The sequence below is a fragment of the Pseudorca crassidens genome, chromosome 1, assembly GCF_039906515.1.
Source record: "Pseudorca crassidens isolate mPseCra1 chromosome 1, mPseCra1.hap1, whole genome shotgun sequence".
NCBI classification, from domain to species: Eukaryota; Metazoa; Chordata; class Mammalia; order Artiodactyla; family Delphinidae; genus Pseudorca; species Pseudorca crassidens.
The window spans coordinates 26,512,680-26,527,160 of NC_090296.1; the positions used below are offsets into that span (position 1 = coordinate 26,512,680).

The following is a 14,481-nucleotide window of genomic DNA, read 5'->3' on the forward strand; positions in this document are numbered from 1 at the left end:
CCTGCATTTATCTTTCTGTCTGTTTACATATTTTTTGTCTGTCTACTCCTCCCTCCATAAAGCCTTCTTCTATAGGTTTTTTTGTTTTTCTCTTTTGGCGGCACCGCGTGGCTTGCGGGATCCTCCCCAACCAGGGACTGAACGGGGGCCACCACAATGACAACCCGGAATCCTAACCACTAAGCCACCAGGGAAGTCCCCATAAAAGCTTCCTGACAGCAAAGGCTGTTTCCGTTTTGTGTGACCCCGCTGTGTCCCCAGTCCCTAGAACAGTGTCTGGGACAAGTGGTACTTAGTAACATTTAATCCATGAGTGCGCAGATGAGGGGCAGGCCCGAAAGGGAACACAAGACCTCAAAGGGCAGGCTTGGAGAGACTCCGTCAGGTAAAGGAACAGGGCCTGCGGGAGTGTCCCTGAGCAGGGCCTACGGATGCGGGCTACAGGGGTCGCTACCGCCCCGAGACCAGCAGGAAGGCTTTGGAGTAGTCCGGACCTCGCTGAGAATTCCCCCTCCCTCGGTTGCTAGCTGTGCACCTTTAGGCCAGTTATTTACTGTCTAGAAAATGAGAATGAACACAATTTCTCTTCTAGAGTTACCGATGCTCTGGGTGGCCCCCGCTTCCAGAGGTCACTTTCTCTCTTGAGACACATTTGGCTCTGCTGGGGAATCCAGAAGTGGAGAATTCCTTTCCCTCAGGAGCATCTGGGAGGCGCCAGCCCCGTTTCCACTCCAGGTCCTGCCAGGCCAACATGCCTCAGTTTCCTCCTAGGTGGACAGGGATCGAGCAGGGAAACGAGTTCAAAGGTGGACCTCCGGTTAAAGTGAGGAAATGTGGCAAAATGGAAATGGTACAAGGTGTTCTTCGTGTCCTGGTTCTGTGGCTTCGGTCACCTCTGAGCCTGGAGGACATTCCCTGCTTTTGATTTTTCACTCCTGTCTTCTCCATCCCCCCTGCCCCAGAGTGTGGATCCAGTAAGATCATGATCTCGATGGTGCTCTGGAAAGTATCCCTGACGGAGGAGGAATCCTTAGTTGGGATTTACTCTCAGGGGTACGGGCACAGGAAGCTGCTGAGCCCCCTTTCTCCCCCGGGGCCAGTCTTTCTGACCCGCCCCCCCCCCCCCCCCCCCCCCCGCCCTCGCTCCATCTCCACGAGCTGATGCTGCTGCCCCGGGCCTGGCCGCTCCTGCTTTGGTGGAGAGCATAGAAAGTGAAAGTGGCCCTGTGGAGGAGGTGGCCCCGGGGAGCGCACAGCACGCCAGCTGCCTGCAGAGGGACCCCAGTCAGGAAGGGCAGCTCCTTGTCCCCAGGTCCCCTGCCTGGAACTGCCTGCCCAGCTCCCAGCCTGCCCTGTGCCTGGGGCTCCTTCTTGCGGCAGCCCCGGGCAGAGCTGGGTGACTGAGCAGTGAGAGGGTGGCCTGAGGCCACTGTTCCCGTCTTCTGTCCTGACTCAACCTCCCGCGTGGGTGAAAGGAGGGGAGGGAGGGCCTGGCAGCTGGGGGCTGTCCTGTGGGATGGGTCAGAAGCTGGAGTGGCCGGCTCCTGGGTCACGATGCTGTCTGTCCCAGCCAAGGCTTCCCTCTGCGGGCTCCCAGCAGAGCTTCTGAAGGGTGACACTGGGAGGCCTGAGGTGTGGGTGCGGGCAGAGCAAAGTGAAAGGAACCAGACAATAGCTTCGGCCAACCTCCAGCCACCCAGGGGCCAGGCCCCATGCCAGGTGCCTCACAATCACAGCCTAGCAGTATACCTGGGCCACTGGTGCTTCCCCATTCATCCATTTGATCAAGAAAAATTTTTTGAGTGTTTGTGCCCCAGACACTGTTCTAATCACAGGGGACAAGTTGTGGAAACAGAGTTTTAAAAAAATCCCTGCCTTCATGGAGCTTACATTCTAGTGGAGGGAAAACAGTCGACAACCAAAGGAAACAGCTGAAATAGTGTGTAAGACGGTGATATGTGCTGGAGAAAAATAAAGAGGGGAAAGAGGGAAGGGGTGATGGGGTGGGGACAGGCTTGTAATTTTAAGAGGAGAGGGTTGGGAAGGCCTTGCTGAGAAGGGGACAGATTCTGATCCAGTAAGTCACTTTATTTCATGTAAAAGTCAAGGATGCAGATATGATCGTTATCATCCCTGTGAAGGACAAGGAAATCAAACCCAAGGACGAGTCCAAAGTCAAATGTCTGGGAAATGGAAAAGCTAAAATTTGAGCTCAGGCTCTGTCTGTGTCTGTAACCACCACATGCTCTTGGGCAGAGAGACAAAGAGAGGACAGAATGGAAGGGAAAAGGGAAATAAAGGCCGTATGGGGGCCTCGCAATGGTGGCCATCTGTTTTCCAAACTGAAAACCAGGACACGATCTGAAAAGATTTTCCTGTTGCTCATAATGAGTGGCTGTCTGGGAGAGCTGGTTTGGATGCTGGCCTGAATGGTGGGATTTCTGAGACATTCCAGTGGCTTGTGGGGCCCACAAGGCAGTCCAGGGGTAGGGCACTGCCATGGCAACCCCAGCTTGGCCTTGGGGCCAAGATCCTGGTGCAGGCCCACATGGCAGAGAAGCTACACTGGGCATGGACCCGAGACGCTGCAGGCCCAGGGGCGGCCAACGCCGAGGAGACAGCGGAAAGGGGGGAGGGGCCTGGCCCGCAGCCCATGCTCTGGGCCAATTGGAAGGGTGGGCTGGCAGGAGCCTGAGAGGCATGTGGGGCAAGAAACCAGACTTTCCTGTTAGGCAAGTCTGGGTTTGAATCCTCCCCCTCTCTGGCCCTGGGCAAGTCACACAACTCTGATGAGCTTGTTTCTCCATCTGTGAAATGGGGATAATAACTCACCTCATAGATAGTTGCAAAGATGATCACGTTTTGAGGTAATGCATGAGTTGTACACAGCATATTGCAGACTTCAGACTTGGTTCCCTCTGTTTCCCTCCACCCAGTGGGGCACTGGGGGCATGCCAAGGTGGTGAGTGGGTGGAACAGGAAGAATTGTGGGGCTTGGGAAATGGACGGCCCAGTCGACAGGGCAGTTACAGGTTCCCAGCCAAGCCCTGCACATGGGCTGGGGTTTAGTCAGCAACAGAAGAACATGCCCTTCCCAAACAGCCAGGCCCACAGGGCGAGCCCTTCCTCCAGCTCCCACCACTCTGCACCCCCAGTGCCCTGGTCCACAGGCCTCTCCACGCACTCACCCCTGCTCCAGCATCCTGGGGGCTCCAGGGCCCACAGTGCCCTCTGCTCGGGTGGGTGGCAAGGTGCTTCCAACGTGGAACAGGGGCACGCCCAACTACTCCTGCTGGTGACGCTTTCCTTGCTGCCCTGCTGCCCGAGCCTCCCAGGAAACTCACTGCTGCCCCACTATTGCTTCTGGAAGATTGTCCTTAAAGAAGGGAAAGAACAAGAAGGGAAAAGCCTTTTGCATCACCCCCCATTTCCATGGGCTGAACTGCACCCCTCTGGCCACAGCCATGACAGGGTCAAGGACAGCTGGAATCTAGGCCGGACAGCTGGAATCTTTTACCAACAATTCATTGTGTGACCTTGGGCATCCTCTCTGGGCCTCCTTTCCTTCATTTGCAAAGTGACGGGTTTAGACTAGATCATCTCTAAAGTCTAGTTGTGATGTCTAAGTGATAGCACGCGTCAAGTTTTTACCCGTTTGTTCATTCATTCATAGCACTCATTGCTTCCCGATATGGTATATTTCGTTTGCTTATTGTCTGTCTTACTCTATGCCAGCTCTAGGAGGGAAGGGGTTTTTGTTTGCTTTGTTCACTGCTGCATTCCTGCCACCTGCAAGAGGGCATGACACAGAGCAGGAGCTTGTATTTGACTGAGCCGTGGCAGGAAACTGAAGATTGCAGGCTCCAACGGGATGCTGGAGGGCAGCTCCTTGAGAGCACCATTTCTGAAATTGTAGACAAGGGAAGGAGAACTAAAAAGCACGCCAGGGCTCACAACAGGGTGGGCCCGAGGGAGTGTGACCGAGCTGAGCTGTAGGAGGGGACGATGGGACGGGAGCTGAGGCCTGTAGCAGAGGAAAGCGGCCACCGCCAACCCCTGGCCCGGCAGGGAAGGGAGCGGAGAATAAAGACCCCCACCTCTTTCTCCTCCTGCTTCTCCCCTCTGGCTGCAGCATCCCGTTGGCTGAATCCAGGCAGAAGCCAGAGAGCAAGAGTTCCCTGACACAATCCTTAGAGGTCAGGCTCCAGGGCACAAAAAGGGTGGGGAAAGGTGGACCTGGATCTGCCAGGGGGCGGGGGGGGGGGGCGGGGGCGGGGCGGGATATGGGGGCCCTTCAATGCCCGCGCAATAAACATTCACTGAGCACTTGCCCCGTCTCAGAGTCTGCGCTCTGGAGACAATGTGATGTGAATGTTGGTAGAGCCAGGGCTCTGCCCTGCAGGCAGCACAAAAGTGCCTGGACTGGGTCTGGACGACACCCCACCCCCGCCCAGGGGTCTCCCGTCTTTATCTGATTTGGGGGCATCAAGCAGATGAATCGGTCTGATTTGCAAAAGCACACTGACAAATGGAAATGAGGGCGGGGGGTGGGGTGGGGTGGGAGGTTAGGGGGCCTGGGTGATGGGAACTGGTGGCAGTGCCCTGAATCAGCCCACAGGAAGGTGACCTTGAAGCTGTGGTCCAGGCTCCAGAGTCTGAAGGGTTCAAATCCCACTCCATCAGTCATTTGCTGTGTGATCTAGGGCCTTGATTCTGTTTCAACATCTATAAAAATGGGTGGGGGTGAGGGTGGGGTGTGCATATATAGGACATAGGAATTTGGGGAGATTAAACAAGAAGCTGTGCAAAAGGCCGAGCCGGGTGTCTGGGCACACAGCGAATACTATCATTATAATTAGAAACAAGGGCCCCCCCCCGCCCCCCACTATTGCATTTCTCACTGGCGAGGGATCTCCACCCCCTCTCCAGCTCCATTTAGTTCTGAATGTTTTAGGTCATTCTACGCCTGGCGTTCTGCCAAGGCTCTGACAAAGACAGGAGTTTCTGCTCATTCATCCTAATGCAAGTTCCTGCGTTTATGATAATAGGGAAAAAAAATGCATGAAAGGGCTCTCTGCCTGTGCAGGGGAAATCTGCTTAGAATTGAAAATCTGAGTCCTCCGTTGGCCCAGCTCTCCCCTCCCAGCGCTTTGGCAAAGGCTGCCGAAGGGAGGGTGGCGGGGAGGAAGAGGAGGGGGAGGAAGGGGTGGGGGAGGAAGAGCCGGCCGGAGCGGACAGAAGGGCGGGCCGGTGGGGGGCAGGGGCGAGGCCCCGGCTCGCCTGGGTGAATGGGTTTCAGGGTGGCTGAGGAAGCCGGCCAAAGAGGCAGAGTGAAAAGGCCAGGCCCCGGGTGGCGCTGCGCACGGTTTCCATGGCGACGCCAGCTGCTGCCTGGCCCGGCTTGCTGGCTCCTTCCGCGGGGCCTCGGCTGCCTCCACGTGGTTACCCGGCTCGCTGAGGAGGAAAGATCTGACAGGTCGCCTTGGCCCGGTGCGTCGCCACCATGTTCTGGGCACCGTGCTGCCCTCCTCGGGGGAGATGGGGTCCAGGGAGGTGCTGTGCGAACCTCTGGAAGCTCATGCTTCATCTAATCCAGCGTGGAAGGAGGGGCTGCCACGGGAGCCAGACAGGCGGGGTCAGGAATGGGGAGGGGGACAAGCCAGGCGCTCGGAGGCCTGTGGGCCCTCGGTGAGAAAGGGCGAGGCCAGATGTGTGTTCGAAAGATGGCTGTGCCTGTGGAGGGCCCGTGGAGGAGGGTTGAGGTGGTGGAGGTGAGGGGATGGTTAGGTTAGGTGGATGCAAGGTTAAGGGGAGGTTTATACAGCAATCCAGCAGAGGGACAATGGCCTGACCTAGGGCACCAGCAGGAGGTGGGGAGGAGATCAGAGCTCTTTAAGAAGTGACTGTATCTGGTGCTTGAGTGAAAGGATGATGAAGTGGAAGCGTCCAGGACATCTCCCAGGGCAGCAGGTAGGCGGGACTGTGCTCCCCAAGACAGAAAATAGGGACATGAACTGTTCTGGAAGAGAACTCCTTCCTACCATTCTTGTGTAGCTTCTACCCCCACCCCAGAGCCCACCGAGGACTAGATCACATTTGCCGAAAGGGGAAGAGATAAGAAAGTACGGGAAACAAGAAATACAAGGGGGCTCCACTCAAATACACACTGCCCCCTAGTTGCACGCAACCTGAAGGAGCCGGTGCCCAGACAGAGTGTGCTGGCCCCTCACGTGCAGACGTGCAACTGGTTGAACTTCGTCACCTAGATGGGCAGCATTTTGTTTTGTCTTGTTTCGGTCGTGTTAGTGTCCAAATCAGGTATCACACACTTAATTACAGTTCTGTTTTTACTCCCTGCAGAGTTCCTTTTGCTAACCGCGTCAGGGTGGAGCCCCGTTTCCTGAACCATAAGACAGGTCTACCTATGAGGGCATCGGTTTGCAGCCACCCCTCGTTTTAAGTAAGCAGATCGGGCAGGTGGGTATGGAACACAGAGGACCCGGCAGTGCTGACCTTGGGCTCTACAGGAGGAATCTCTGCCACTTTCCTTTATGCAACAGGCCCCATGAGTCTGAGGCTGCCGGGAGGTTCTAAAGGGCTCAGTGGACACAGAGCTTCCCAGGGACACAGCTACCTAGCTGTGTCATTTTTATGGGGACCCAGCCAGCCAAGGGTACACTTCATTGGCTCCCTCCCGCCTAGTCTTGTCTTTCTACCCATAGCATCTTGATATTTGGTGAGAAAATGGGGGTGTGTGAGGGGGAGTTCGTGCATAACAGACCTGTCCTGTGTTCACAGCCCTCAGACCTCCCCTGACCACCTTCTCTAACATACTACCTCCCTCAAACTCTACTCCCAAGACCTAGTTTCCGGTTTTGCTGTACCCTTACCACCATCTGTAATCGTTTTGTTGTTTACTTGGTTATTACCCAAGGTTTATGGTGTGAGTGTACGGTCCTTGAAGCAGGGACTTTGCCAGTATGGTTCACCACTAAAGTTTCAGTCCCTAGAATGGTTTCTGGCTACCAGGAAGTGCTCAGTTTTTGCTGAAGGAATTACTAAGTGAATGAGTGAACAGATATACCCAGGAGAACTGGCTAATTTTTCTTCAATGCCAATCCTCCTCTGATGGAGTTCAGGAGGCCCTTGGGTGGTTTCCATGTCCATCTCTCTGTTTCCAAGGAGGGCTGGATTCCAAATATCCCTGTAGACTGGGCAAGGGCAAGGGTGTTATTTATCATCCAACACATATTCCCTCTGTGCCCATGTGTGTCAGGCCCAATGTGGGATGCAGCAGGTCCAGCAGGGGGCAAGACAAACAGGGCTCCTGTTCTCATGGAGCTTATATGCTTGTGTGGTAGACAAACAATAATATAAACGAATGAGTATGCAAATAAATACATTGTAAGTGACAGAGATTAAATGAAAAAAGCCCTATAACAGAGGCTGTAATTAAAGTAGGGTAGTCACAGGAGGTCTTTCCGAGAAGGTAACAGTCGAGCTGAGTTCTGAAGGTTAAAACGAGCCAGGCCTGTGAAGAGCTAATGGAATGATGTTCCAGGGAGAGGGACTGGCAAGTGCAAAGGCCCTGTGGCAGGAAAAGACTTGGCATGCTCCGGAAGGCCAATGGTCAAGGCGGTGGGGCAGAACCTGGTGTTGAAGGCCTTATAGCCCATGGTGAGGAGTTCGGTTTTTTATCGAGGCACATTGACAACCACTGTTAGGTTTACCCAGGTGAATGATGGGCTCTGACCCATGCTTTGGCTTCTAGGTAGAGAATGAACTGGGGGGTGGGGTGGGGGTGGATCTGGAAGTGGAGAGTGAGGAGGTGAGAGGTAAAGGCAACTTAGGTTAGGGTGCTGGCCATGAGGATGGAGAAAAGTGGGTAGAAATGAGACCTGCGGGGAGAGGGGGTACAGGGTGGGGTGGGGAACTGAGAGGACGTGTTCAGGGTGGGGGTGGGGAGGGAATGAGATGAGTCTCCAGGACACCCAGGTCTCTGGCCTGAGGAATCCAATCAATCTGGTAAACAATGCCGTGTCCAGCTGCTGTCAGAGAAAGACCCAATATTTATTGGACACGTGAGACTCTTTCCTCCCCAGAGTCTACCCAGGCTGGGCAGTAAACGATTCCACCCCGCTACCTAAAGAGCCCCCGTGTGCATGGCGCGAGACACGGGGTCACGAGCAGAGTTGGGAAGTGTTATTATCAACACTGCAGCATGATTTTGAATCATCTAATTCTTTCCCCAGTTCTCGCATTTGAAAGCGTGCCTCGACCCAGTTGTTGGAGAGACAGTGCTCTACCTCTGAAGGGCCTTCCTGCTTAAGGGAAGCAGCTTTGTGGCTCCGGAGGGCAGAACCCGATGGTGAGAGGCACAGGGATGGAGAGTCTAGCTCAACACGACAAGGAAGAGATTGCTAATAACCGGAGCTTTTTCACAGGGATGAGCCTCCCATCACTGGATGTATTCAAGCAGAGGCTGACAGGATGCTGGGGTATCCCCAACCCAGGAGCCAGTCAGAAAGGAGACTGAGTTTCTGCGATTGTGAACACTCCTTTTTTTCTGTAGCCTCCCTGCATCTCAGGAGGACAGCAGCCACCTCCCACAGCCGCTCAAAAACCCCTCTGCCGGCTGGCTAAAGACCACGGGGCTAAGTCACAGCTAAGCCGGCCCTGCTTGCTCTGGATTTAAGAGTCTCTGTTTCCTCTCTGCCCATGGCCAGGAGAAGAGCAAACCCCAGCGTGGGTGGAGCAGTGGGCTGGGCTGATGCTGTGCAGCCCGGTCCAAGCCCTCCCCGCTTTTTAGGAAAGGGCGTCCTCACGTCTGTGGGGCTACTGCAGCCAGGCATGGTTGCCTGAAACTCGCCCACTCACCGTCCAGACTCCTGCAGGGACACTCCAGGGGCATCATGGATATGAGGAAAGGGCTCTCCTGCCTAAGCTATCAGGCCAACCCCAGCTCCCCGACCTCTTCTCAGCAGAGACGCAGCTGCCCCTAGACGGACAGAACTGTACCCGGGGAGTCCTCAGGGACCCGGACCCACACAGGCTAAGACAGGCTGCCTGGTCCCAGCCTCGGCGGAGCGGGCTGACACTTCCAGAAGGCTCTGAACTCTGACAGGTGTGATTGCTCCAGGACTGGTCTCAGCTGCTGCAGTGGATCCCTCTGAGCTGCTAGAGGGGAGAGAGTTGGCATCTGGTGCCACTCTAGGGGGCCGGGGTGTTGTGCTTATAGGAAGAACAAGGTCCGTCCTGGTCTGAAGGAGCTGTCCTTTGCTGATAGGACTGCAAACTCCTCTGTTATCAAAATGATGATGATGACGACGACAATAGAAAAGGCAGGACGGAGGGTCAGCTGCTGAGCTGTGGCCCCACTGGAGCTGCCCAGACTTTCCAGTGGCCACCATGGAGGGGGAGGGCCTAGCTGCCATGAGCTCCCCGCCTGCCTTGGCTGTAGCCCTACACCTGGGGGCCAGTGTGGAGACAGCAGATTAGCATTCCTGACTTCTCAGATTTGGAGACCCAGTTGAGAGCTAAGGGATGGGTGGGGGGCTGGCAGGGGCCGCCCTGCAGGGGTGGGTCGGCCCAGAGGCCTCCTAGTACTTCTAGCCAGCTGACCCTGTTATTTTTAGCTCTGGAATGCTCCTCCCCGAGCCCCCTTCAGTTCTATTTATCTTGGTTTTGTGTCTCTCTCTGTTCCTCTCCAGGAAACGCTGCAGCCGGAGTGGGATAAATGGAGGGGAGGGGGAGGAGATTCGAGGGGCCAGAAAGAATAGGAGAAATGGGCTGGGGCCAGGCTGGAGGAAGAGGTGGCCGCTGCTCCACCCCCGCAACCCCCTCCCCCAGGTCCAGAGGCTGCCTCTTTCTCTTTTCTGCATTTCTTGGGTTTGGGCCACCAGGCAACCCCTTCTCCTTCTCCACCACCCCTGATAAGCTCCCCTTTGTGCTTGTCAGCATCCCTGTCCCAGTGCAGGCCTTGGGCAGCCCCATCCTCTCACCTTTCCTCCTGGGCCCTCAGGTGAGGTCATACCTAGGGTGGGGGTGGGGAGCGTCAGCCCCGGACCCCTGCCTCTCGGTCAGGACGCACTGTGATCCCTTGAAGGACCTCGTCTGTGAAAATGAAGAACGGGCGCAGTGGGACTGGACACTGGGGGAACTCGGACCTCAGTCGCATTCTCTGTAAAATAGGAATGACAACCGGTCCTCTCTCTGAGGGGGGCCTGTCGTCAGGGCTGCATGAAATGGCGATGTGAAGCACTATTGACACGGGGAAGCTGCGAGCCTACGGTTGGGGGGTCGGTCACATCCCATGGGGTGCTTGCGGGGACTGGCGAGCATGAGTCTCCTGGAGGCTTTTTAGCAGCACTTGGCAGGAAGCCACATCCCTCCCGGCAGCCTTCCTTAGTCACCGCCCGGCTGCTGAAGCTCTGGTTACAAGGGCGGATCACTCAACCACCGGCTCCTCTCCCGCCTCCCCCAGCGCAGGGGTGCTGGTCTGCAAGATGCTGGGGATGAGAAGCACCTGTTGGCTGCCTGAGGCGGGGGCGGGGTGGAGGGGGGCTTCCAGATGACACGCCTCCCGCCAGCAGAGGAGAGGGGGCAGCGTGGGAAGGGGAGCGGCGTGTGATCCTGCAGTTTACCGTGATGATTTCTGACTGGGGTGGGCGTGCCGTCTCTTCCTGTCCTTTCCTAAGCCGCCTCATAGGGAAGGCCCATCAGCCCTTGGGGAGGGCCTGGCATCACCTGGAGGCGGAACTCAGGGGAAGAGTCCCTGTGGTCAGCAGTGAGCCCTGGTAGTCCCGGAGCTGAAGGAGCGACAAGAGCATTGGCTGCGGTCAGTGAGTCAGTCAAAAGTGGCTATGCTCCAGGCTGAGCGGCAGCCTTGGAAAACTGTGTGTAAAGTGGGTTAGGCATGCCCAGGCCAGTCCTGGGTAAAGGTGAGGGAGGGGGAACCACCTGGGGTGACCACTGTCCCTGGAGCATGGGACTGACACCGCTTAGAGGAAGAGAAGAGGCGGCAGCAGCCAAATCCCGGGAAGGGCCCTGACCTTTAGAACAGGAGACAGAAATAGCTGGGGAGAGGACAGAACCTGTGTGGGAGAGCTGGCCCAGGCTGGGCGGGGCAGGCCCAAACACGAGGATGGGAAGAAGGCCCTACTGGCACCGACAGCTCCATACGCTGTGCTGGGCATTTCATGTACTTTCACTTATTTCCCACCTCCAGCCTGCGCGGGGGTGGGGTGTGTGTGTGTGTGTGTGTGTGTGTGTGTGTGTGTGTGTGTGTGTGTGTGTGTGTGTGTGTATGTGTGTGTGTGTGTGTGTGTGTGTGTGTGTGTGTGTGTGTGTTCATCCCCATTTCACAGAGGAGAAAACTGAGGCTCAGAGGGGTGTGGCCAGGCTGGTAACCAGCAGAGTTGAGACTGAGCCAGATGGCCTGGTAGTCCACATTGCCCGTAGGCGTGCCACCCACTGCCAATTACTGCTGCCATCACAGGTGGGGTGAGGATACAGCTGAACTGATGCTTCCTGCTGGCCTGATGTGAGGGAAGAGGAAATCCTCTCAATGAGGCCTAGAGGCCCTGAAAAGTGAACCTCAACCAGTGCTGTGTATTAGGTGACCCCAGAGCCCCTGTACTTTGGCCGCCTGTGACTAACTTTTCTTCCCTCCCTTCCTCACAGAAAGAGGGAGGGTCAGCAGTCCCCCCCACCCCCCACCCCCTTCCCCCAAATTGTGCTGGGCTCAGGGCTGGGTAGAGCCCCAGGAGACCCCTCCCCCGCAGCAGTGGCAAGGGCAAGCTTGGGGGAAAGGCCCTCTCTCAAACCGTGGCCTGGGAGGGAAGGTGAGAATAGCAGGCTCAAAATAAGGCCGCCTGGCTGGCTGGCTCCCCCATCTCCCTCCCCACTGACAGCTTCCCAGCCTGGGCAGCTCCCAGCTGTTTCTGCTTATCTGAAGCCGGGGAGGTTGGTTGCCTGGATACCAGTGCTTCTGATTAGCAGTTGGGTCCTTCTGGGGCAGGCGGAACTGCCGCATCCCCCGTCAGCTGGGCGTGGCCTCCCCAGGCTCTGCTGAACCGGCCCTTGGAAAGGTGGCAAGGGCGGATTTGGGCGGGCATGGAGGATGCTTAGAAAAAGACCTCCTTTGCCAGGAGTTGGCTCGAAGCGGTGATTTAGAGTCAGAGAATCTGGGCCTTGCTGGCTGGGTGACTTTGGTCACATTAACATCTCTCAGCTTGTTTCCCTGCTTCAAAGAGTTGTTTAAAGAGTAAATATGATGACTAGGTGAGGGCTCAGAGCACGGTGATTGGGTGGTTTTAACCCGTTGCCCCCACCTGCCACGGTAGGGCCCCTCTAGACCCTGTCGTCTGTCTGCGTCCTCCAGGGAAGCCATGTGGGGTCACCAGGGAAGGCAGCTGTGGAGCCTTGGAGGAGGTGGCCCAGCTCCTGCCTCCTTGCTTCAGGGGGAGGGCCTCTCTCCCCACCACACCTGCCTGGTGCCCCCAGTGCGCAGCTGGGGCTGGGGAGGCGGGCCTGGGGATGGAATAGGGAAGACTGGACAAGAGAAGAGCTACTGGGAGTGGGGTGAACACAGCCCAGTGGTGGGAGCGGCCCAAGGTGGCCTGTCACCAGCCCTGGGGGTGAGGGCGGAGGAGAGCAAAGCCATGGGGCAGGAACATGACCAAGAAGACCTGTTCTCCTGTCTCCTTAGGTCCAGTGGTCCCCAAGGGACCTGCTTCACTTGAAAGGCAGAGCCCAGGGCTGTGAACAGGATGGGAGAAACCCAAATCCGCTGTGCAGGAAGGATTTCCCTAGCTCACCCCTTAGCTCTCCCAAAACCTTCCGTAGAGCCAGGCCCACAGAGCGGGCAGCAGGTCTGGATGAGAAGCGGCAAACGGCTGAAGGGCCCCAGTGACCCTGGAGGTGTGTGTGGCACAGACCCTCTTCTTGACCCTCTTGACTTAAGAAAAGGGCAGAGAAGAAAAGAGATGGTGGGAGGGGCAAAGAAGGGGCACTTTTTCACCAGGGCCTTGGCTTTCTCACCCTCTGAATGGAGCAGGAGATCAGCCTGTGTCAGTAGTAAAGGGACTGGAGCCCATCAATAATGCAGAGAAGAGCTTGGGGCAGCTAGGAAACGGTTACCAGTCCATCAAAGCAGGGAATGGGCCTCGGATACAAAATGGAGGGGAGACGGGGGGCTGGAGCGAGAAGGGAGAGCTCGGTGCTGCCCTTGGGGCTCTGGGCTGAGAGACTTGCGGTCCCTCGGTTGGGCCCAGGTGTTTTGCACGATCGGCCTTCCAGCTGGTTAGGGCAGAAGGAGGCAGTGCCCACCCGTCAATACCTTCCCAAGCAGGGTAGAAGGAAGGCTTAGAGATAAACTTACTCAGGGAAACTTCCAGAGATGGGGGCTCACTTCCAGCAGCTTGGGAATTGGGGAAATTCTAAGGGAGGGGTGTTGCTTAAGAGTCAAGAGAAGAAAGTGAATCCCATCAGGAAGGGTCTGGAGTAGGTCTGGGTGGAAAAGGCCCCCAGCTGTCCTCCCCTGCAGCGCCATCTTGCCCCAGGAGACCTTCAAGTTACACGTCTGGACCTTTTTTTTTTTTCTGAGATCAGAGGAAATCTGTGGAAGATTTGAACAGAACAGAGACAAGATCAGATGTGAATGAGCAAATCCACTCGGGCTGCTAGTGGAGAGGGTAGGGTGGTCAGGAAACCTGGAGACATGGGTCATATGATTGTGTCCTATGCTGTCTTGCGAGATCAACAAGCCATTTATTGTATATTCACTTTGGCCTCCAGCCTGGGTGGTCCCACTGTGATTTGGGAGAGAGGGAACTCAGGGGCGAGTGAAGGGACCATCAGAGCCGTCCAGTGTCACAGTCTGGTGTGGCCAAGGGCCTGGGGGCCGCCGCGGGGCAGTGCTCTGGGGTACAAATGACCATTCTTGGTGACTGGCTCAACGTGCATGGTGGGGAGAGAGGCCTCCAGAGAAATTCCCGGCCTCTGGCTCGGGCAGTTAGGTGCTGCGGGCATGGGGCTGCCTTGTATCCAGAAGAGAAGCCCTGAGGCTCTGGGGCTGGGAGGTAGGGGGAAGACAGTGAGTTTAAGATCCCTGTGAGACCACCAGCTGACTGCACGCAGGCAGCCCTGCTCCTGCGCGCCCCCCAGGCCGCCCCACACCCAAAGGAAGAAAGGGGTCAGGCGAGGCTCTGTTGACTGGGGCCTGGGGCTAGGGGCAATTCTGTCACGCAGAGCAGCCTCCCTTCCAGAAGGGGACCTTTGCTCCTCCGCAGCCCAGGGCACCCCGCGGCCCTTCTTCCCTCTGCCTGCAGTCCGGCCCCGCAGCAGCCCCATGAGGCTCTTTCCCATGGGCAACACCCCAGGAGAAACGCTTCCTCCTCCACCACCTCCTCCTCTGCCAGCAAGGCGCCCCGGGGGGCCCAGGTGCCCTGGGGTGGTGCCCTGGGGTGGCCGGTGTTGAGT

General features: G+C 56.7%; 1 long non-coding RNA gene across 1 annotated transcript in view; it reads left to right on the forward strand.

Annotated features, from left to right (window-relative positions):
- The first annotated feature begins 5,342 nt into the window (after window positions 1–5,342).
- LOC137220126 (uncharacterized) overlaps window positions 5,343–14,481 on the forward strand; it is a 30,583-nt gene continuing 21,444 nt past the window's right edge. Inside the window, exons 1-3 of the long non-coding RNA XR_010941489.1 lie at window positions 5,343–5,490; window positions 6,361–6,477; window positions 8,253–10,837. This is a non-coding gene — a long non-coding RNA (uncharacterized lncRNA). The remainder of the gene's footprint in view (window positions 5,491–6,360; window positions 6,478–8,252; window positions 10,838–14,481) is intronic.